Raw genomic sequence first — 22916 nt, 5'->3', positions numbered from 1 at the left:
TAACATTAAAAATAAGCAACTATACTTCATCTTGTACCTAAGGTACATTCAATACATATTTCATCATCCACGCTACCTTTAACTTCTCAATGCCAGGAGATGCTGCCTTTTTTGGCAACGTGTTGTGGGTTAAAAATGATCACCAAAGTAAAGTCAGCTAACAAACATTCAACATTGTTAGACAAGGATTATCAGACTTTCTAAACCTCTGCTCAACTTAGACTGCAGCATGGTTTAAAAGGATAGATGTCTGTCTCCTTAGAGCACACAGTGGAAGAAGTAGTTAGAAGACAAATTATTCCAGCTTATAACCAATCACATCAAAACTTTTGACTACACTGAAATATATTTGGGTGATGAGAATAAACTGCTACATACGCAGGGACTATAAACAGGGCAATGATTAGAGCAAGACTAAGGAAATCACTGAAAGGTAGAGTTGCAAAGTAGTTTGCAAGTTTACAGGGAGAGATACTGAAGAAGCAACAATGAAAAGTATTTACAGAACTGTCAAACAATCCCAGAGACAGGGCTCAGAGAAACTCTTTTCTATAAAGCGCAAGATTCATTATGTGAATCAAGTTCAGCAGGGGAGATATCATAAGAACTAAGACTTGAAAGAAAGTTACACCCATAGAGATGTCAACCAATACGTCCAAATACAAATCCAAGAAAAGTACCCTAAAGAAAAGTTAGCTCCAAGTAGTGGGGCTTATTCTTTGACACCTAGCTTGCAATGCAAGAGGAAATTTCATCTCAAGAATGGAAACCTTAAAACAACCCTAACTATAGATGACTTCAGAGTCACTCTGCAACACCTGGAACTATTTGCAAGGTACCAGATATAGGCTGTTGTGTGATATATTTAAGTATGGCCAGGAACAAGTCATGCCTTTTTTTTAAAAAAAAGTTTTGGCCATCAGTTTCTGAAGGTAGGCCTGCCTTCATTCCATGTCGGTCTTCAGAAAAAGGTCAAAATTCATGTGACCAGTCTCCAATTCTCCACATCCCAGTAGAACCCAGGGGAGGGGGAACCTTCTGTGAGCACTAAAAGGCAACAAGAAGGTGAGTAGCATCCACCAGGTTCACTCTGACATCAGCGTAAGAGGGTTTAGGGACAAGAAAGAACCTACTGAGGTCATACACCTAGGTTTAAAGGCTTCTGCTGTTGGCAAGCAAGCACAGGCTGTACAACGAATGCAATACTTAGCGGATAACAATAGCCAGAGAGTTATCTGTGGTGTACACTGAACACACTGAACAGGAATCCAGCTCAGTTCACCAATTCGTTTCCCATCATCTGTTGCTGGCAGAGTAGGCTTGTTACAAGTAGGAAAAAGACAGGAAGAACTGCAAGACAGCAATAAAATTCTGCTTAACGCTGACAAATTGGAAAACTGTTCTGACAGAAGTAAGATACAATTTAGTTCTGAAAGGTATGTTCAGGCAGGATTAACAGAGCAAACAGGAAGGCAAGTTCTTCAGAAGAAAGCTGTGGGCTAGGCTGGATCAACAAGCTGACCTTGAAACAAGTGTTAAGCTGTTGTAGGAAAGTCAAATGTATAGGGATGCATAAACAGGAATATCAGCTCCAGGGCACATGAAAGTCTTTTCACTCCACTCAGTGCAGGAAAGCCTCAGCTGAACTACAAAGCTGGGCTTTAAGCACCACACTCAAAGACCAATGTGAACTAACTAGAGAGAAGAACAAGAATGATTAGAGCTGAAAAAACATGACCTCTTGAAGAGATGAATACACTAGTTTTATTAAGGCCAAAAGTATCACAAGGCTGCAGGGTGGAGGGCAAGACACAAGGAAACAGCAACATGATGAAGAACAGTTCAAATATTTTTAAAAGTTTACTTACTACAGGGGAAAGAATAGCTGTCCCTCATGCCCAGGGAATTAGGCAATAAGCTTGACCTGCAGTCAGGAAGATGTCTAGTTCCATATTCAGAACAAATTTTAATGCTGAGGACAGTAAAGAGCTGGACTGAGGAGAAAGTAGAGCTGCTCAAGCTCCTTATATCAATCACACTAGATGTGCAATACTGGCAGGGGACTCACACAACCAGCCTACATCTTTTTCAGCCTTTTTTTTTTTTTAAAAAACCTACCTCAATTTCAAGCCACTGTCATGTCTTATCCTCCTACAGCATATATTTAGCTTGAATGAGAAGTTACTCCTCTGACTTTTCAAATTAAAACTTCAAGATTTGCATGTTCAGGTTATTTTACTATACAAAAAAAGAGAAGTCACACCTGCCTCATACTTTCTTCATGCAGAAATAAATTAACTCAATCTCCCATGGCAGTATACAAGTTTCAGCAATATTGCAGTATCCTGTTGTATCTTTCTCCTCTGACCAGCAGAAACCAGAAGCCAGTTACTTCGGAAAGACATGCATGCTTAGTCTTCTAACAACCTAGAACAGCGATGTAACAGCTTTCATCGATGTGGTGTCACAAAGCACCATCACGCAAACATAAGCATGCACCTTTTACTACAACTATAGCCTGAGGCTTGGTTAGGACTTCCTGTGTATGGAAAATGCTGCATGCAAACCAAATGCTCCAAAATAAAATCTAATATACCCAGGATTTTACATGTGGTGACTTGAAGCAGAGAGCATTAGTTGCAGCCACTCAGAGGAAGTCTGTGCCTGAGGTAAGTTACATGTTCACGTTTAAACTGCAAAATCTAAGTCACTAAACTGGGGAAGAATTAACTCTTAGAGAGTTCAAGCACAAACAGGACATCTATGAAGCACACAGACAAAATAGTCTTTTTTGTAATAGTTTCAGTACTTATCCAGGTACTTGTCTGCTTTGTTTAAATGCCATCCTTCTGATTTGTGAGACCTGAAAATAAGAGAGCAGCAACAGTCCATCTTACCCTCGAGGAATTCAGCAATTTCTTACCCAAATATTGAACCAGACAGGTCTGGTCAGGATGGAGTGCTAATGGAAGAAGATGAGGTAAGCAAGCACACACATAGCCAAACTCAAGTGGACTACCACACATCCCGAGAAGAAAGCAGGCTGAGCTGCACACACGTTCCAGTGCGAGCAGTATCTTCTAACCAGCAACTCTGCTGTTGTATCTTAACCTTTGGTGGCCCCTTACAGCAGGCAACAGCACTTCAGTTTAGTCTCCAAGTTACTCACACAACTCAAATTCATCAAGTTTCAACTCTGTTGTTCCACTTCATCCCTTTTAAAAAAAAATGAAAGGATGAGGTCCTAGGTGCCCACTCTTCTCCCCTTTCCCACCAGAAGAAATATATACCATATTTTAGCCGAGTCAAGTAGGTAGTTTTCATTCCTCCTCTCTCCTCCTCACTAAGTACTGCATCAAATTACGCTCTGGAGCACAGCAGCAGTCTTGAGGCATGCTTACACACCACTACACTCCATTCCAAATAGGACATAATGAATAATTAGTTGCCACTACTATTAGACTGGGATAATTGAGCAAAAAGGTTCCTTTTTTTTTTAACTAGGATTGTAATTCTGTCAGTTCATCAAAAAACTATACAGCCATACAAAGAGACCCTAGGTACCCAGAGACCATCACTTAAAAAAAAATCATACACTCAAAGAGTACATAGAACAGAAGTCTCCTATGTTATGAAAACAAAGCTGGTTCCTACTATGATAGAAAAACTACCTGCAGCCTCAGTGGCCATCTACGTGTTGACCAAGAAATGCTGAGCTGCAAGAGACAGAACCTAGTGGAGCCAGAGCCATCCAGCATCAAGCACACTTCCACAACTCGGTGTTGATTCATAATCTACATCACATCCAAGGCTTCAAACTAACTTTTCATATTTTGCATGTTGCCTTTGGACAGTGGAAGTTGACAAAGCAATGGGGTTTGTCAGATCCTAATGATGTACAGCTTTTTGTCACTTGTATCCTTCCTTAAATATGATAAACTTTCATCCCTCTACAACCAGATGATGTCAAATCAAGAGAAACCTTGAAAGTAGGCAGACAAGTGGATTTGTCATTGGCAAAGCAGGAGGAGTTAAAGCTTTAGTACCTTTAAACATGATTTTTTCCCTATAAGCAAGCTTTGGAGGGTAGAATAAAGAACACAAATGTGACACAGTATCCATCAGTAACTGTACAAAATGGAGGAACACTTTACTATGCCAAAATCTAAAGCCACAATTAAGGAGATGAAATATAATACATGTGCACAGTAGTGAAGGAATGATTTAGTGCCATTGACATCAACATGAACTGCACAGAGCAAAAAATTAAACATGCTGCAATAATAATTTTAACTGCCCAATTAGGTTAAAAAACACATTTACCCTACAAATTAAAAAACCTACCAAACCCCTCAAAGGCATTAATGCTGTTCACAATGTTATTTGAGATGCAAATTAGAGACCTAAAGTTAATATAACAGCAACAGAAGTTCCTGTTATTCCCATTCATGGCTCAAGGGGAGGTGACAGTAGAAGATACATCTTATTAGGACAGTAAAGGTTTTTAATTCATTTTTAAAGCTAACCCACCTTAACTTCAGTATAGAAATTGCCAAATTATAAGTGTGATTTTTCATAAGCCCAGAAGACTTCAGTGCATTAACAAATAAACAAGAAGCCAGCTGCCAAGGCTGGCTGGGTGAGGGGGGTGTTAAGGAGAAATGAGTATTCTTCAGAAAACAAGGAATTCAGATCCTGTCTGCCAGCATCACAGATCTCGGGCTAAAGCACAAAAGCAAAGGTATAGACAGTGGTGCTGCAGTTATTTCTTCAAGTATTTCCTGTACCAGCTGGGTTCCAATTTTAAAGCTCAGCAAATGCAGAAACCGCTTTCTTCCATCTCAAATGCCTTTCCCACAATGACATGTAGGTCTCAGTATATGGAGTCAGTTTTGCAAATGACACTTCTAATGACAGCTCTAGGCAAAATATTGTTTGGTTTCACACTCCTAGCTCTATCTGTACAGACTTACACACATTGAAGAGCAATTGTCATCACTGGCACTGTGAGTATGTCCAAAGCTCTAGGCCTACAATCTGATATATCATTGAAAATATTCTTCCCTGTACTTAACTGGACTAGAGTTTAATTTTCACAGGAACTTAAACCAATGTTGCCATACCAAATTCAGAGCAACAATGCTAACATTAGGTAATCAGAAGCCTTGATCTTACTGTTAACACCCAACAAGCAAAACGTAAGTGATGCCCTGTGTTTCACTAAAATCTAATCAAGTTCAAACAGTGGAAAGGCAATTATATTAGTTTTGGTTTTATAACTCAGTTTCCTAATTGAAACATTTCATATTTTCTAAAGCATGATATTCAACTGCTTTGTTAAAAAAATACTTCTGTCAGTAAACCGACAGCCATAACCCAGATAATGCATTTAGTAACAACCCTGCCTACTTCCTCCCCTCAACCTAAAAATTAGCAGAAATATGGCCTTCAGGAGATATTTCTGCCCACTACAAAACAGTAGAAGTTAGCTGAGGAGTTTCTCGCCAGCTTGTTGATGACATTATTTCCCAAACTAACTGAACAGGAAAGCCAAAACACAAAATGTAGCAGTGGCAATATTAAAGAGCTGACAGCTACCTCAACTTCAGGTTTTTCTATACTCAAAGGTACTGCAATATCCAGTTGGGTCATCACAAAAAAAAATAATTGTAAGACACCTTAGAAAGGAGTTAAAAATATCCCCCCCCTTTTTTTTTTACAGGCCTCCTTTTGAGGGGGAAAGAAAATCCTTAAAAAGACCCATTTTCTGAAAATATGACTGTCTCAATCCCCCTAGCAGAGTGTTTACAGTTAAGAGAAACCAACAAAGCCCAGATTTTTTTAATACAGATTCTCTTTCATCACTGGATTGCAATACTTCACTGTCAGCTAGGATCTTGTTAACCACACAAATTTCATGACATACCAAAAAACAAGTTGTCAACATAAATGGCTACCTCTCAGGTATAGAGAGTCAATAGGTTAAAACAACTTACCCAGCAAGAAAATATCAGCCACTACAGTACACTGAGTTCAAGTAGCTGTTTCCCTAGCTATGAATTTCTTCCCTAGAATTAATGAACAGGGCTACCTTCTGCTCATAAAGCCCTTCATAGGTTTCTGTGTGTAGTTTCACACAGCACCCCCCCCCCCGTAAGCTTATGTTAGTTACAATATCTAGAATAAAAGTTACAGCTACATCTGCAATGGACAGGAGTCTCTTACATGTTCTACCATACATAAATTTCAAAATTTAAGTTCACATGTAGATTGTGTGAGACTAAAGATAAGGACCTATGAACATTTACCTGCAACATCATTCTTACATGAATATCAGATCTCAAGAATGTAGTAATCTAAAAATAGTCCAACAAGCTTATTTTATAAAAATAAAAATGAAAGTTTAAAGCAAGCAAAGTTTTCTCTAATAAGAAAGCAAAAAACTTGTGTGCTTGCAGAGAGGGAAATGCACTGTTGCCAGAAGACAAAAGTTTCTGTTTATGTTATGACCTTCAAAATACACAAAGAACTGTAAATCATAATATAAATACTAATACTTCCCACTAAAAGTTTAACAAGACTTCTTACTGCTATCAAAGAAAACTCAAAGCACAACCAGAAAGGACAAATTCTTAGAACAAAACTCAAAACCTGCATTAAAAAAAAGTGTAGGAGCAAGGAAAGAATCATGTTTGGAAAGTTTTAAGTACACCATGTTTCTAAAGGGAATAATCTATCAAACCACAGGAGGTGACTAGAACTGCCATCATCACTGCTAACACAAAGGAATGTAGATTGGGGGGAGGCAACAGAGGAAGGGGGAGAAAGAACAAGGAAGGGAAAAGGAGAAAGAACGAAAAGAGGGAGCTACAGTAATGGCTACCAGACTCTCAAGGAATTCCTATAGGAAAGAATAAATCCTTCACGTTTTTATAAAATAAAGCAATCCATGCAATAAATTGCAGTCATCTCAGTAACATTAAGCTTTCAGTTTATCTGCCCACCATATTTTCATGAATACAGTTTTATGCCATATACTAAACTTCCGAAGTTTTAACACAATGGTTGCAAATAACAAATAATATTTCCTCTTTTGGCTTCTCATTCTTCTGAATCATAGCACCCTGCAGAAAAACAGCTTTCAAGAGGAAGTAGTGAAGCTCAACTACACCAAATTTAAAATATCCCTCTACAATTAATCAACTTTAATTCTCAAGTTAAAGAGACAATAACTATGGGTTACACACTGGCAGGTAGAAGCTGCTAGAGGGCAGCCAGATTACCACAGCATGGAACATCCTGAAAGGTTATATCATTAGGGCGATGATCTTGCAGAACCGTATTTTAAGTTTATGTCTAGTAGGCAGCACGTACTTCCATATGATGGACAGTAGAATCCTGTTACTGACCAAAAAAAGGGATTATTAAGAATAACAGACATAACATGAATAGTATTTCCTGGAAATCCAAGATAAATGAGTAGTAAACCCATTTTCTAGTTAGGGGTTCTACCAGCTTATGTAGAACTACTTGGAACACATGTTTTAACTCCCTACACATACTGAACTCCTGCCTCCGAGATTCTTCCAGGCATTTTCAGAAGCACAATTGTAAAGATGCAAGCTCTTTGGGCTCGATCGTGTACACTGCATCTCCAATAAAACCAGATCAAGTCACATGCTTCATTAGGAAAGTTTTTGCTATTCAGCAAACACTGTAGCCCAGGTTTCAAAGCAAACAGACTATTTGCAACTAAAACACATCCAGAAACATTTCAGCTTGCCACAAGATACATAAACTTACTGGTTCTTGCCAAAAACAGCTTGGACAAAAATATTTTCTAGCAGTCAGGCATATGAATGGGAGGCAATGTAACAGTAAAGGCTGTAATAACTGTTCTCAGGAGCTAATTTTAATGTAAGCACAGTGAAGCAGAAAATAGATTTGACCAGCTGGCTCAGCTCATCCCCAGGCCTAGAACTCGGCATGCACATTTAAAGCCAGCGTCTTATCTGGTCCGACTCGCCAAGCCACTCTCAACCCTGCAACCTGAAAGTTACAGTGCTACTACAAAGCCCCATTTCCATAACGGCTGTTTTCTGAACAGTTATGATGAATACATCGTTCACCTACAGAGAAAACGCCTTAACTTTCAGATCTTTACCAGAAGAGTTCAGATAACTGACGCAACGCTAAGCCAGCGGTTCGCCTACAACAGCGAGCCTCCGTCTCACGAGACCTAAAGCGATCTCCTTAAATAGCATCCCAAATTTCAAGAACATATTTCTAGTTAGCCTTCGTGCAGGCAAGAAGACATTTAATAAGGCAAATAATCAGAACAAAGCCATGTTACTGCCCTTAGAAAAGCCGGAATAACACAAAGAGCCCATTCACTCCTCCATCTCGGACTTTTTAACCCAACTGGTCATTTACACTCACGAGCCGTAAATGAGAAATCAACTTTCTTATTGCCGAGGGAGGGGGAGGAGGAAAATAATCACCGTTTTCACCCAGGAATCATTGTGGAAGGGAAGCTCCTGTGGAAAAACACGCACCTACTCTGACGTAACCCTATCCTTGAGCCACGGAGGGGAGAGCCGCCTCAACCCCCGGTATGTGCCCGCAGACATGTGTCCTGCGGGGCAGCGGCACAAAGGAACGCCGGCACCCAGCCGAGCCCCGCGGAGGCCGGGGACCTCGCCGTCCCCTCCCCGCCGAGGCAGGCCGGAGCCCTCGCCTGGAGCGGCCCCGCTGCGCCCCGGGGGACGCAGCACCGCCACCCTAATTCCCCTCCCGAGGGGCGAGTACTAACGCTAACAAGTTGGGGTTTGGGGGAGGGCTGGTTGGGGGTTTGGGGGTTTCTTTTTTTCGTTTGCCGGGGCTGCGGGCAGCCGCCGCTTCGCCTCCACAGGGTGCCCAGCTCATGGCAGGGCGAAGGGGAGCTAACCTTTACCTCCAGCGGTGGTGAGGCAGCGCGGCCCCCAGGCCGAATACCAATAATACTAATAATAAATATAGCATCTATACCTATTTATCTGTACATGTAACTAAAGAGAGAAGCAGCTGGCAGCTTTGGGGCTGCAGGAGGCTGCTGCCGCGGGGAAGGGCAGCTTCGGGGTGACACCCCCACCCCGCAGGGTCCCCCCCCGCCCGCCGAGAGCTGTCCGGTGCCCACAGCCACCCGGGCTCTGCGAAGGGGCCCGGGCCTGGCCGCCTCTCCTCTGCCTGGCGCTGCCTCCGAGCCGCCTCAACAGCTGTTACCTGCCGGCTGCGCTCGCACTCCGCCGGCGGGCGCTGCCCCCCACGGCCTCTCCCGCCCCCCCCCCCTCACCGCAGCGCCGGCCACCGGTACCTGCGCCCGCCCGGGCCGCCTCCCCTCCGCGTATAGACCAGGCTCCTCAATGGCAATTGAACAAAACACAGCCGGCTCCGCCCCCTCCGGCACCCGCCTGCTCCCATTGGCTGAACCGCCCGCCCGCCGAACTTTGACCCGCTCTGCCATAGGGCGGCGGGGCGCGCTGGCCCGGCCCACAAGGGGCGGGGGGCGTGTCCGTTCCCGGCAGGGAAGCACAGCTGTGGTGTCGGCTGGGAAGGGGAGGACGCGGCGGACTACGGCCCCCAGGAGGCATTGCGGCGGCGCGGCGCCCTCCGCTCATTGGCTATCCCGGGAGAGTGCGGAGGAGCGCTGGGGGGGGGGGGGAGCTCCAATTCTCGCCTAGAGGGGCGATTACGTCATCGCGTCCCCGGATGGAGCCGCAAGAAGGATGCGGATGCGCGTGCGGAGCACGGCGGTGCCTGGCTGAGCGAGCTGCGCGTGCGCATAGGGGCACGGGGGGGGGGGGGCAGTGTCCTCAGGAGGGCGGGAACGGGCGGCCGTGCTGGTTCTCCTCGGGGCTGAGGGACACGGCCCGGCCGGCTGGGGAGGGTAGCTTGAGGGGGCTGCTCTCGGCCGGAGCGGGGCCCGAGCACGCCGGTCAAGGCTGCCCTGCTGGGTTTGGGCCTTGTCAGGCTGCGGGCGACCTCTGCCAAGGCCTGGCCCGGCCCCGTTGGTTGCACCAGCCTGGCAGCGCCCCTCCGTAGAAAGGTGCCGGCACCGGGGCCTGTGGCAGCCCCAGAGGAGCAGGAATGGCGCCCGGGGCTTCCCTCAGAGGCCATTCCCATGGTTTGCCCTAACCAGCTCCTGCTCTTTAAGTTACCTTCCCCGTAGCTGGTTCTTTCCAGGTTCCTCCGCAGGCGTGCTGCTCTGCGCTGTGTAACCGTGTGGTTACACTGCCCTCTGCTTGCCTGCTCTGTGCTTCCCTCAGCTGGCAGCTGCCAGGCCGACCTGCTGGAAGTGCCTCAGCCTCATCTCCCGCGGGGGTCCCGCATGGGCCCGAACTAGTGCCATCTTCTCTCGTCTCTCAAAATGGAGGCCGGGAAAAAAACGTAACATCTGCTTCTTACTCTGCAAGAAATGTTCCTATGGGAGTTTTTCAAAAGCAGTTATGAGTCAACCGAAGTGAGGAAGTGGGATGTGTTTGGACAACAATTACATTGTACGCTTGTCAGGGCAGACACTGCTTTATGTGGGTGCATAATCGGTAACATCATGAGAAACCAAACCCTGATTTACTGTTGCCTACAGGCCTAACATTACAGAGGTATAGGTATTTTTTATTAATGGTAACTATTGGCAAGCGCTTCTCATCCCTTTAACAAGCATCTGTTATTTCAGCCTTCTGCAACCTGTTGTTCAGTGTTTGCACGTGGAGTTGTATTTCACTCCCTCACCATTCCTTTGACCCAGAATTTTTTCACCTGACTTCACCTTATTATCGTGTAAGATTTTGCTGAATTACAAGTCAGTGCTGCAATAGCTGAGTTAACGTTGCAACGCAGAGTCCAAATCAAAACTGTGTTCCTGAGACACCCTTACTTCAGCTTGCTTATTTTCCACGCTTTCAAATTTTAACCTTAGAAGACCAATAACTTAAAACCAATTCTGTTTCAAACAGCATTACCAGGTTTTGCTGCTTGTTCTTCATCACTGTCCTCTCATCTTTTACACCCTATACAACTCCTACAGTACTCAGTTTCTTAAAAACTTTGTGTGTTTATCTTCTTTTGATAAACCTTAGGCTGAAATCTTTTCAAAAAGTTTTCCGAGATACCTTTCCCAAATTATACAATGAATATTTAAATCAGTGCAGTAGTTCTCTGTAAGAGCAACACCTACCTCTCTTTAGAAGTATCTTGCAAGCAGTTAAAGGTACACAGAGAGAAGTACACAGCTTTCTCCCATAGCTCAGTCCTGGCTCTTGAAATACTTTCTGGTTGTGCTCATTTTGCTCCTGGCCTTGTTGTGAATTCTAGAGCATGGGAAATTGTAGTTCAGCTGCTTTCATGATCCTACCCGTATCTTTGGCAGGGATTTGGCTCCATCCTGTAATCAGTTTTGTACACAGAATTCCCTATTGAAAACAAGTTATCCCTGAAGCATTTCATTGCTAAATCCTTATCCAAACTTAGAATTAAAAATTTAGGTTTTGTTGGGTTTTTTTAAATGAAGTCATAGTATAATTTTATCTTTCACAACCATTTTATCTAAGTATACCACTGGAGTTCAGCAGCTCAGGCGTGAGATTTTGATGTAAAACCAGTTTTCCTTCGCCTACAAGTTCAACTGTTTTCGTAGTTTTCAAACCATGTTTCTCTCCGTTCAGCCACAGTACTTTCCTCCAGCCTCCTGCACTATTTCTACTGCAAGGAAAGGTAAAACCAGGGGGAACTTTGTGTTTCTGAAACTGAAGCGCCTGTAGATTGCAACTGTTTACTTCAGCTGTGGCTGCAGCTTGTGAAAGGAGCCACAGCCGCACTCCCCCAGCAGTCACTGCTTCTGCTCTCAACTTCCACAGGCTGCGTATGTCCAACTAGGGTAAAAACTTTGCAGTAATTAATTTATCTTATAGATTAGATTAAAAAAATCTTCTTTTCTTATGTAATGCTCCCCTGTCATTTCCCCCCAATTTCTTTTATCACTTTCAATTCTTTTCTCCAACTTGTATCTTTTTTTTTTCCTTGTGACCGTGGGTCACTTCTTTTGGAGTGGAGCTGCTTTTACCTGCATGTAGTCCAAAACCAGGTGGGAAATTGAGCCCTAAACTGGTGATGTTACAGAGGTGGTACCTCCTATGATTAGCTGGTTGTATCCCAAAACTTGTCACGTGGGCACATCACATACAGCGCTCAACAAAATCTTAGGGAGTGAGCGATCATATCTGAGACAGGGCAGGTGGCAGCTGTAATCAGTATGTCATTCAGTATTCAACCATAGTCGTCTTTTACTTCATACCCAAGACTAAAGCTTTGGCAGGGATCCAGTTTATAATTCAGATCTTGGTAAACACAGACCTAAATTTCCCTCATGACAAGGTTCGATAGTAATTGTCTAGCACTTTAAATATCTAATTACAAACATGCTACCACATGTTAAAGTGGTCGGTGTCTGTTCACTCAGCTGTATGTCTCCAGGAAGGGCCATCTGTTTCCACCAAAACAGTGAGACACGAACGTAGACAGGTTTCTAAATTAAAAAAAAAAAAAACAAAACTAAAGAGAGACACAAAGCTGTCCTCAATAAAGCACAGGCTGAAATAGGTGCGATCAGAATAAACCTCAGAAGAAAGTTTTCACCATGGGGAACTGATGCATGGCATGATTGCTCTAAGATACCCTTCTGGGCATTATTTTATGCACCTCAACTACTGGAGTAAGCATACAGAGGTCTTCACTACATATACGGATGATATGTTCAGTTTGGTCTGCCTTGACCCCTGTTTTCCATAAAGGAATAGCAGTTCCTCTTACATCCTGTCTCAACAGCTAGCTCCAGTTATTCAAGAAAGGGAATGTTTTTTCCTCTGTAGTCAGAAGATGATAGATAAGCATGGGTGACAGGCTGGCTTTGTCTCTTCTGCAGAAACAACAGATAGACCTTAATGCTGCATGTGTGTTACTACTAAGCTGTTGCCAATCTAGGCAAATTACCACCTAAGATCAAGAAGGGAAACAGAGGAGACTATGCAACTCAGTTCTTTTTTTTTTTTTTTTGTGTGTGTGATTATTTTCATACTGTTTGTAGATAAGGAGCCCAGCAGTGATTTGATGGAGTTAAAGTGCAAAAATAGTTCAGACACTCTGTAACATGCACAGCTGCTCGTAAGGTTCAGGTGAGCATTTCCAACACTATTTCAACTTGGTTGAAAGGGATTTTGCTGTGTATGTTGATCACTTTTTACTTAGCACAGCATTAGTAAGCCGAAAGTTAGTGTATTTACTACATACAGTGGTCTTACAGTCAGTTATAGAAGCAAGACAAGTAAGGGAGTTGGAATTTTGATAGCAAGTCTCAGGTAAATTTACCCCAAATAATGGTATTTCTCTTCTTGTAGCAATCACTGTTAGCCATTCATCTGTTTCCCCATAAAATGTGTATAATGGAAAAGGGGCCTCTGTTTTAAAAGACAAATTTATGAAGGCCTGTCAGAAAGATTCCAGGTCCAATAAAATCCTTCACTGATCCCGTTTCACTCAGGGTCACTTTGCGCGCACCCTCAGGAGCCAGGGGGCAATGTGGATTCCATCTCCTGGCCCTGGGAGTCCCCAGGCAAGGGGGTGAAGAGAGAAACTGGACTGACTTTGGAGTCTGACATAGAGCAGGTACAGGAGACGCTGCTGAGGGGAGGTATCGGGGGGTCCTGTGACACCCTGCGTGTTTTGAGGGGATGTTTGAGCATGGCTGAGCCTCATCAGAGATGCTTTTCACACTTCTCCATTCTCTCTGTTTAGCAGTTTCACAGCTGAGCGTACAGGTTCTGGGCGCAAGAGGAAGTTCTGCCACTAATTATATGTATCGGTCGGTAGTTTTAATGTAAACCTTGCTCAGACTGCTCAAACGTGAGTTTTCTGTATAATGTACTTTTCCTTACTTACATTCAAGGTCTTGTTATAAATGAGATAAAGCAATAAGAATGCTACATAAATAAGCTGGAATTGAGAAGCAAAGCAGTGTTCAGCATCAAAATCTGAAACAAGCAGAGGGCTGACATCCTGGGATATTAGAGTCAGGGGTCTCTCATATACCACTACAAGTTGGCTAGACATTATGTTCTTCATGAACTCTTAAAAGGATTTTGAAAATGTTGAATTAATCATGACCAGATCAGGTTTTATTGGATTTCATGGAAGGGTGACTCCATCCCGTGCCCCCTGTACACAGCTGACTTTTCCTATACCTAGCCTTTCACCTCTGTTACCTGCTATTGCATCTACACAGTTGCCTGCTTCTTAAATTGAGCCATCTGGCCAGGATATACTTTATTTTTCAGGGTATGAATTAGCCACAGGATTTCAAAAAGGGCAAATCAAGCTCTAAACGCTGAGCCAAAACAGCATTGTTCTGCTTTTCACTGCAATCCCCTAGGAACAGTCCCACTCATGAGAACTCTACATTTCTAAGAGTTCAGCCAAAGCATCTTCTGCCTACTCAAGTTTCTAGTCCTTCCTACATACGTTTCCAAGTGCCTTGTTCTTTTTGCAATATACAGCACTGCCTTCCTCGACCTTCCTTACGCTTGCCTGCATTACCAAATGACTTATTCACCTCCTGAATGAGCCTTTTCTCAGCCCAGAACTTTTCCTCTACTTGTCTCTCCTTAAAAATTGCCAGGGACAGCGAAGGCGCATTGGGTACCTGCATCCTGGTGCAGCCAGGAGGGCTGCTTGAGTTCTCAGGTTCGCATTTTTTTCTGCCAGGACAGGGCTTGTAGAGCTCTTGCAAATTCCTTTAGTGATTTCCAATACAAGGCATAGGGAAGATAGATCACTAACAAATAAATTTGATTAATAAGTTCTGTTACTGAAAGGATGCTCTGCACAACATATCAGTTGTTAGGTTTCACCGTCCTTAATATAGAATTTCTATATGAGCCGTTTAATCTGCTTCTCATTTTTTACGAGTTGGGGTTTTTTTCTTGGTTTTGTTTTTGGTTGGTTTTGTTTCATTTTGGTTTTTTGTTTTGAGGAGATAGTACTTAGCGCTGTTCTGGTACTTTTCTGTTATTACTTATCCAGAAATCTGAGGGGGCAAGAAATAAATTAATTTTCCTGAGGAAACACACTGGATAAGTACTTTCTTCCTGTAAGAATTGTTTATACCTGCATAGATATTATTTTCTTTTATTCTACCTCAAAACCTGCTGAGAAGTGGTGGAAGATGTGCAGCGGGCAGCAGCATTGTGTCAGGCCTTAGTATCTTTCACCATTTTCCAGGAAACAAAGATCTTTGAAACATGAAACTTTACTGGAAAACAAAGTGGTTGCAAACCAGTAATATCTGTATTTCACTTAATCTCTTTTCTAAATTGACTGTGGTTAGATAAGGAACTATTTCAATCATCAATTCAAAATAGGGATTTAAGGATGAATTTTCATCTTCATTTCCATTTCAGCCGTGCAGTGATACATACCCAAGATTTTAAACATGGATTCTTCACATAGGTTTGTGCCTGCTAACCATCAGGTATATTCTTGTATTGAAAGGTTTGCTTTTACATCTTACATTTATAGATAATTTCCCCTGCAGAAGGCAATTCAAATGCCATGTTTCTACTCATGCTCCCAGACCTGCCTCCTCTGCTCAAACTAAAATTGCAGCCTGTCTCTCAGAAATCCCATCCCAGATACGTAACTGACAGATCGAGCTCGTTGCGAGTCAAGTAGAACTTTTAATTTTCTCTCGCTTTTCTCCTCAACTAATACAATCTCCTCTCATTCACATCCATTCAAACTGCTGCTGCAAATGGTTGTCTAGCCATGTCCTTTAGCCACACCAGCCTTCTCCTTCGAACTCTCCACTGGCTGTATTTTTGTTGCTCCCCATCTTTCCATCCAGAGCCCTTCAGAGCCTTTTCTACCTCTGCCTATCTTTCACTAAAGCAAAGTCAGCTTCTGCCTCTTGAGCCCCGCAGACGCTATGAACTGCACCATAAGATACCTACTGTGACCTCTGCTCACCTCAGGCCTTTAGTTTTAGCAAGGATACTCATATATTAAACCCAATGGTTTCAATTAAACTAAAACATTTTAGTTCTCAGGAGACTAACCTGTGTTTCACAAGCAGAAAATGAGAGTGATCACCATTGCCTGAGGATTTTACGATGGCCCGAATGATTCAGGAGGTCAACCAGGCCTTTGGCTGTAGGGGAAGGGTATAAAAAAAGACAAATAAACCTCCATGTCCCTGCTCCCCTGACTGGGAGGGAAATGTCTTCCTGACCCCCAATCAACCCTGACAAGGGAGCAAGAGACATCCATCAGTACTGTAGAAAGAGGGGTTTCCTCATCACTTCAAAGCATCCACTTTGACTGTTCTGTGTTTCGAGCTACAAAACATCTAGGATGCCTCTGAAGAAGGGAGGAGATAATATTTGAACTAATAAATTTTAAAAATCTGTTTCAATGAAACTTGATGTCTTTTGGATGTGTTTCAAGGCTGACTGACTAAGATGCAAGTCCTGACTGAATGTTTTTCTGTAGTTGGGGCAAGTGCAAAGCCTCACAAAGGGTTTTGTTTATTTTTTCTATATTCTCTGCTCTCTAAGACTGCAGAAGCTGATTAAGTGGCCTTGTTTTCAGTGGGAACACTTGTAGGGTGTCTTCTATTGAGTTGGCTTCCATAAATTGTGTGCAACCTCCAAAAGGCCTCTAAACCATTACGAAATTCAGCTGAAGTTGTCCAGCTGGTTTTAAATGTATTGCAGTGTATACAGGTATGCATGGACAGCACAGATGACATGCATAGGTGGCTATGTTGGGAAAAGGAAAGTGGAAGAGCCATAATTTCTCCCTCATCGGTGAAACTATTTGCTAAAGAAGATTTGATTAGAGCCGTTATTTTTATACTGAACTGGGATCGTTACCAGTATTTTGAAGGCTATGCACAAAGCCTTACTCCCAGAAAGAAGGAACTGAGCAGGAAGACTATGATATGGGTACTAGGTTCAGGAAGAACCAACGAGACCCTTCAGCCCCAACCCGAGCACCCACAGAGGCTCCATGTTTTCTTCTCAAAGCTAATGAAACATCTCATGGTTTGGTTTAAATCAATGGCAAATGCAGTGCATGGCTAAGTTAGCAGCTATGTATATTTACAATCACAATTAAAACTATGTGTGGTATTTCAAATTGCAGTATATCTAACACAATGAGGGCCACCAGAATCCATAATACAGATCAGCCACGGAACCTCTGTCCCCTTATTAAAATACCAATGGATGGACACCTTTCTCCTGTGCCAGTCGTCAGGCTTTGGAGAAACTCCCTCTAGGTATCTGCAAGGTACTTTGGGTAGGTAAATAATTATGGTAATCTGCAAGCAAGAAATTGCTTTGAGAGTTTAAGGGGGATGTTTTCTGTGAACCAAAAATTGTACCTTGCCCCCTCCCCCCAAAATCAGTTAAAATGTTCCACATGCAGATCTGCAGATCCCAAATGCAGAGAGGCAACTCTAAACAGCTAAAAGAATTTCCCTCCCCCTCAGAGACCTATCTTCAAATATGTTTTTTGAGGAAGAAGTGCAATCTTTGAGTGTATGTTTCCTGTTTCTGTTCATTTTTAATGTTCTAAAGCCAGCGGGTACTTCATTTAGAGCGAGCACCTCAAACTTTGTCATTAAGATAGCCATTTAAATTTTTTTACAAAAGTGGTGCATTTTTAAACTCATTATATATATGTATGTCTGTATGCTAAGGCCTTATGTGAAAAAAAAAATTAAAAGCAAACTTCACATCAGCAATGTAAGGCTCTGCCTGGTTTTCTTCCTAGTTACCAACCCTGTACAAATTAAAAGCACATTAGCCACTTTGAAAATAAATCTGACTGCAGTTCAACCTCTTCTCTTTGGAGTTTGAGTTTGGGGATAGCAGTGGCATTCCACTGGCTAAGCCACTTGAGTGAATTTCCTGATTTTGCTTGGTTGCTTAATTTCCTGTTGGGCTCACGTTTTGCCTAATTCAAGACAAAAAGACCCCTATAAATGGGATGAATGATTGAAATTGCAGAGCTGGACATAGTAATTTGATTGCAGTTCAGCATGTGCCTCTATGAACTGAGGTAGAATTTCGGAGACATTCATGTAAGTAACTCTAAAAATGTCTTTAATTGAGCGTTTTCTCCCCTTATTGAATTACCCGTCTATGTATCCAAATATCTGTTATCAAAGGTCTTCTCCTTGTGTTCAGGTTTTAATGTGTGTCCGTGACAAGTTTCCCCCTGTTATGACATCACTCTTAAGCCTCTAAAACAAGGACAAAATACAAAACAATAGGAAGTGCTACGGTCTGTTATTCATAAAAGATCTCTAGCAGTACTTAGGAGTACATTTAAAGCAGATCTCCTTCTCTGCGTCATTTTTCCAGCGATAGGCTTTACATTCAGCTTTTAAATACTCAGGATTGTGAACAGGACTAAATAATGCTTTAGCAAAAGCCTTTAAGTAATGTATACACAATATATACAATTCAGGTCTCTAATCTGATTGTTCCACACATCTTTATCTATTGCCTATCAGGCTGTACCAAATTACTAAAATATAAAAAATTATATTTTTATATAAAAATATAAAAGTTTTACTTGAAGTAAAACTGTTGGCTTTTTTTCTGATGTTCCTTCCTCAGTGAAGAATACTAGCTATACAGGTTTATTTATTGTTTAGTTCAGCGGAAGACTTTATGAATTAAAAGATGTACTTTGCAGTTTTATCTGAACACCATCAGCCTGGGCTCAGCCTGATCTTTTCTGGGAAGGATTTCCAGGGCAGCTCCACCTGCGAGTGCAGTCCTTCCATGGTCCAGGAGCTTCCCAGCACATCACCTGCATGGGGCTGGAAGCTTTAAGGATTCAAACTCGGCAGAGATCGAGGCTAAAATGATGACAACGCTCTGTTATAAGGTCAATTGCTGTCATATCTGTTATTCAAGTATCTTTTCTGTCAAGAACTTGCTGGTGGAATGGGTAGCAAATTATTAATATAGGTGAACTGAACACCTGTATTTGTTAAACTGAAATGTTAACTTGGCTGTGGATGCCTGGGCCTGATGATTCTGAAAGCGCTGTTGTGAACCACATTTCCAGCAGCCTCATTTGCTTCAGACGTGAGAGAGAGATCCTGCAGGACATGAAAATGCTTCTTTCCTGAAAAATATTATTATTCTTAAGCATTACTCTTGTATTGTGTCTTTCTTTCAGCTGGTCTGTTAGTGGCAGGGATCTTGCTATGTTGTACATCTGGTTAATGGCCTAAAACATCATCACTGTTTACAGTTATTTCTAACAGGAAGTGAGATCAAAGATCAAGTTAATGGAAGAAAGAACAATGAAAGATGAGAGCCAGTCCTCTGTTAGGAGGGACTGTATTCTGCCCTTGCAGAGCTTTATCTGATAAGTATTTTTCCATCTCTGACGACTGTAAGCGAGATCCTGTGATATTTATATTGACCAGCTTTGTATTTCAAACTACATCAATAAGACTGCATTTAATTTGGGCTCATTTTCAACCCATTGCCCTTTCACTTCTTGAAAAATCCTTTTTACCTAGCAAGAGCTATATAATACTGCCTCAAAAAATACTGTGTTTAGGGATCCTTACAGCCATGTACCGAGTGTACTGGCTTTTTCATGATTATGGACTTGATCTGAAGGTTGCATCACCTTCTGGGTTCTTGCAAATAGAAAAATATAGGTTGAGACAGGGAAAATAATTTTCCAGAAGAGCCAGGTACACGGGGATCCAGCAGCCTCTGGAAACCTCACAGCCTTGGTAGCTCTGACAGTGAGCTTCACATTTCCATCTGTATAGAAGCAAATTAAAAAATGTGTATGTAACACAAAAAGGGCCAAGATACTATGACTGATTTGGGTGGTTCTATTTTTATGTTATTTTATTTTTAAGCTAGCTAGGAGCAGCCACGGTTTAAATTAAACCTGTCACTTCCACATAATTGAAGAGGGATTTACAGAAGATGCAGACGCTTTTCATGCCAAATGTTGTGCATGTACAGAATGAGTACCAACAATTACGATTAATTTCTGAGCCCATATTCCGTATGCAGGAAGCAGCGTGTGCCTCCTTATCACCACAAATGCATGGGGGAAAGGGTTTTAGAGCGGGTTTATACATTTTTTTTCAATGCTGTCAGAACCTGGAGGTTGTGAAATGCCTTGGATTCTTCTGCATCCATTTGTCCAGGCTGGTGAGAAGATGGTCTATCTAGCAAGGTCTGCAGGCCAGGGCGGCAAAGGGTCTGGCACCATTTCAAGGCTTTAACTAAGTTACGGGAGACAAAAGCGGGGACTGTTGCATTCCACCTGTTATCTCTGGGAGTCAGCAGCACAGCCTTCCCCCTCCAGCTTCCCTGCAAGTCCTGGCAGTGCCGAGATAACATTTCGTTCAAGATCTGCCCATGCCAGGTTATCGATGAAGTTGGGAAAATGAATACCTTGAGGGAGCAAGACTAGATTTTCAGTTTGCTTAATTTATAGGCCAAGTCTTGCCGGGTACAATGGAAGTCCAGCTGTCAGTGTTCTTTGTCACCCAGCTTTTAGACGATGTCATTTTGCTATGGCAGGGCATGAAAGGGGGTTTGGAGAACACTTTGCAGTGATGGTGGCTGACTACAGCTTCTGGTTACGATCAGCAGCACATTCTCACCAACTCTCTTTGATTCTGCTTGTTCACAGGCCTGGGGCAACCAGAATATCTTTCTTTTGTCCCACACTCCTTCATCACCATGGTAACACATGGGCAAATATTATAATTTTTTGGGTTGTTGTTTGTTTGGGTTTTTTTTTTGCAAGTAGACTGGTAAGTTTTCAAGACCACACACACACACAGAGTACAGGTAGTTCAAACTCAGGAATCAGCACGTTAAAACCGTGGGTTTAACCAGGAGCCTGGGCTGTGGCCCGGCTCCGTGCCAATGCCCACTGGAAAACACCCTCACAGAGTCACGTAGCATGTTGGTGGCCACACAAATATGGGATCAGTGCCCAATGCCAGCCTGTGGCTGTTGTCACCAGCAGTTAACGGGAGGTTGAGGCCCTCTCCAGGACCACCCTGAGCTCATCCTAATTGTGCCACTGGTGGAAACAAAGGTCAGCCCTTCCTTGTGCAGGGGTTTAAAAGTTGAGCTTGCACTCCCAAGGGGACACTGCAGCCCAGAGCCCTTAGGGACACCATGGTCACTAGTTACAGTGGCCTGGGAAGCAAAGTTGCCATCCGCTTTAATAAACACCAGCCCCAGATGGCAGAGCAGAAGGAGCAACATGAGTAGCTCGTCATACACTGGGAATTGAGGGGGGGGATTCATCTCTGTCAAAACCCTTGCATCACCCAGAACCCCGCCGGGCGATACTCTGCCGTGCAGCAGCAGTTACAGCGTCGAGGCTATAGGCAAACATGGGCTTCTAATTTCTGGTTCGAAGTCTGGGAAGAGATGCTTGCCAGCTGCAGCTGCTGGAAGGCACAGTGTCTTGGCGTGGTCATTAGGCTGACGGACGGTCTGGCATCAGACCCAAGGAAGCTCGCGAGCTCTCATCTGCAGCCTCTGGATCCAGAAGCTAGCTAGAAGGTCCTGAGTCTTTCCCTAACCTGCACTTCGTTAGGCATCCTGCAACATCTGTATCACTAGGGTATTTCATGGGAAAGTTTTCGTTTTGGTGGTTACGTGTTGCTGCCTGCACATGTTTTTTTCCCCTGTATCTAGACCATCTATTCTTTTCAAGTGACAGATACTAAAAGTAGTAAGCTGTAAAAACATGTACCACCAAAGTTATAAAGAAAATCTCTTGGGAGACGGTAAAACAAACCCAGTCCCATACACCCTCCCCTTGCCCACGTTGCCAAACCACCTCCTTTTCCACCGCCCTGCCAACAACTCAATTCTTCCACAGTACCTACAGGGAGGGAGGTGGTAGCAGATTAAAAAGCCAGGTTCCTCCCTGCCCGAGGTTTCCCAGCACGTATTGCCGGCCTGGGGAATACGGGGGAAGGGGAGAGGAAAGGCTGGCTCTGCCCCACGTAGGGCCAAGCAACTTTTGAAGCTGTATAAAATGTATTAAACTCCAATCTCACTGGAGCCAGTGTTGAAAGATTTGAGCAAGGCCAGGACTTGACCTTTAGCAGACAATAGCCCCGGCCTTAATTGGCAACTGCTCATTGTGCCTTTGCGTCTGTTTTGAACGGGCGGGTTTCATGCTCCTTCCCCTGTAGGCTCAGGCCTGGGGAAGGTTTGGTGATTTCTGATTGTTCTATAATGCCACCTGCTGACTCGAGGGCGACAGTAGCCAGCGTATCGAAAGTCCTTTCACCGAGCCCTGCTTTTAACTTCAGTGCTATTTATATTAATGGGATCATTCAGTGCGTTTCACTCATGTTCTGATTTAGAGTCCAAGGACAGACCTGAGTTACAAATCCTAAGCAAACACCGTCAGATATATTGGACGCTAACTATACTGGCTTATTGTGCTCCACTTGGGTCACAACTACGAAATATAAGGAGGAGGTGATTGAAAAGGGCTTGATGCTCAAAATATTAAAATACCGTGTTTATAACGCGCTTTGCTTTGTCATGACTGATGCAAGCTGCAGGCATTTGTGTGCTGGCACTGCAGCGTGTCTTCACTAAGTGACCAAGATGGTAGGAGGGGGGGAAACATAAGTGGCTACTTCCCTTCCAAGGGATGACCAGATCTTACTCCCTCTACAAGCAAGGATGATTTCATCATCCATAGCAATTCATGCAAAGATGCATAGAATAGTAAAGAGGCCCCCATCCAGAAAAAGGCTCCAAATCATCGACTTTGCAATGCCTGGGAAAGTT

General features: G+C 43.2%; 1 protein-coding gene across 1 annotated transcript in view; it reads right to left on the bottom strand.

Annotated features, from left to right (window-relative positions):
• Positions 1-9440, bottom strand: part of FAM53A (family with sequence similarity 53 member A) — a 72365-nt gene extending 62925 nt beyond the window's left edge. The window contains exon 1 of the mRNA XM_075752689.1: positions 9353-9440. The gene's annotated coding sequence lies outside the window, so the exon portion shown is untranslated. The remainder of the gene's footprint in view (positions 1-9352) is intronic.
• Between the last annotated feature and the right edge of the window lie 13476 nt (positions 9441-22916).

Source organism: Balearica regulorum, chromosome 4 (assembly GCF_011004875.1).
Source record: "Balearica regulorum gibbericeps isolate bBalReg1 chromosome 4, bBalReg1.pri, whole genome shotgun sequence".
NCBI classification, from domain to species: Eukaryota; Metazoa; Chordata; class Aves; order Gruiformes; family Gruidae; genus Balearica; species Balearica regulorum.
The sequence above is the reverse complement of the archived record's forward strand: the minus strand, read 5'-3'. Positions and strand labels throughout refer to the sequence as shown.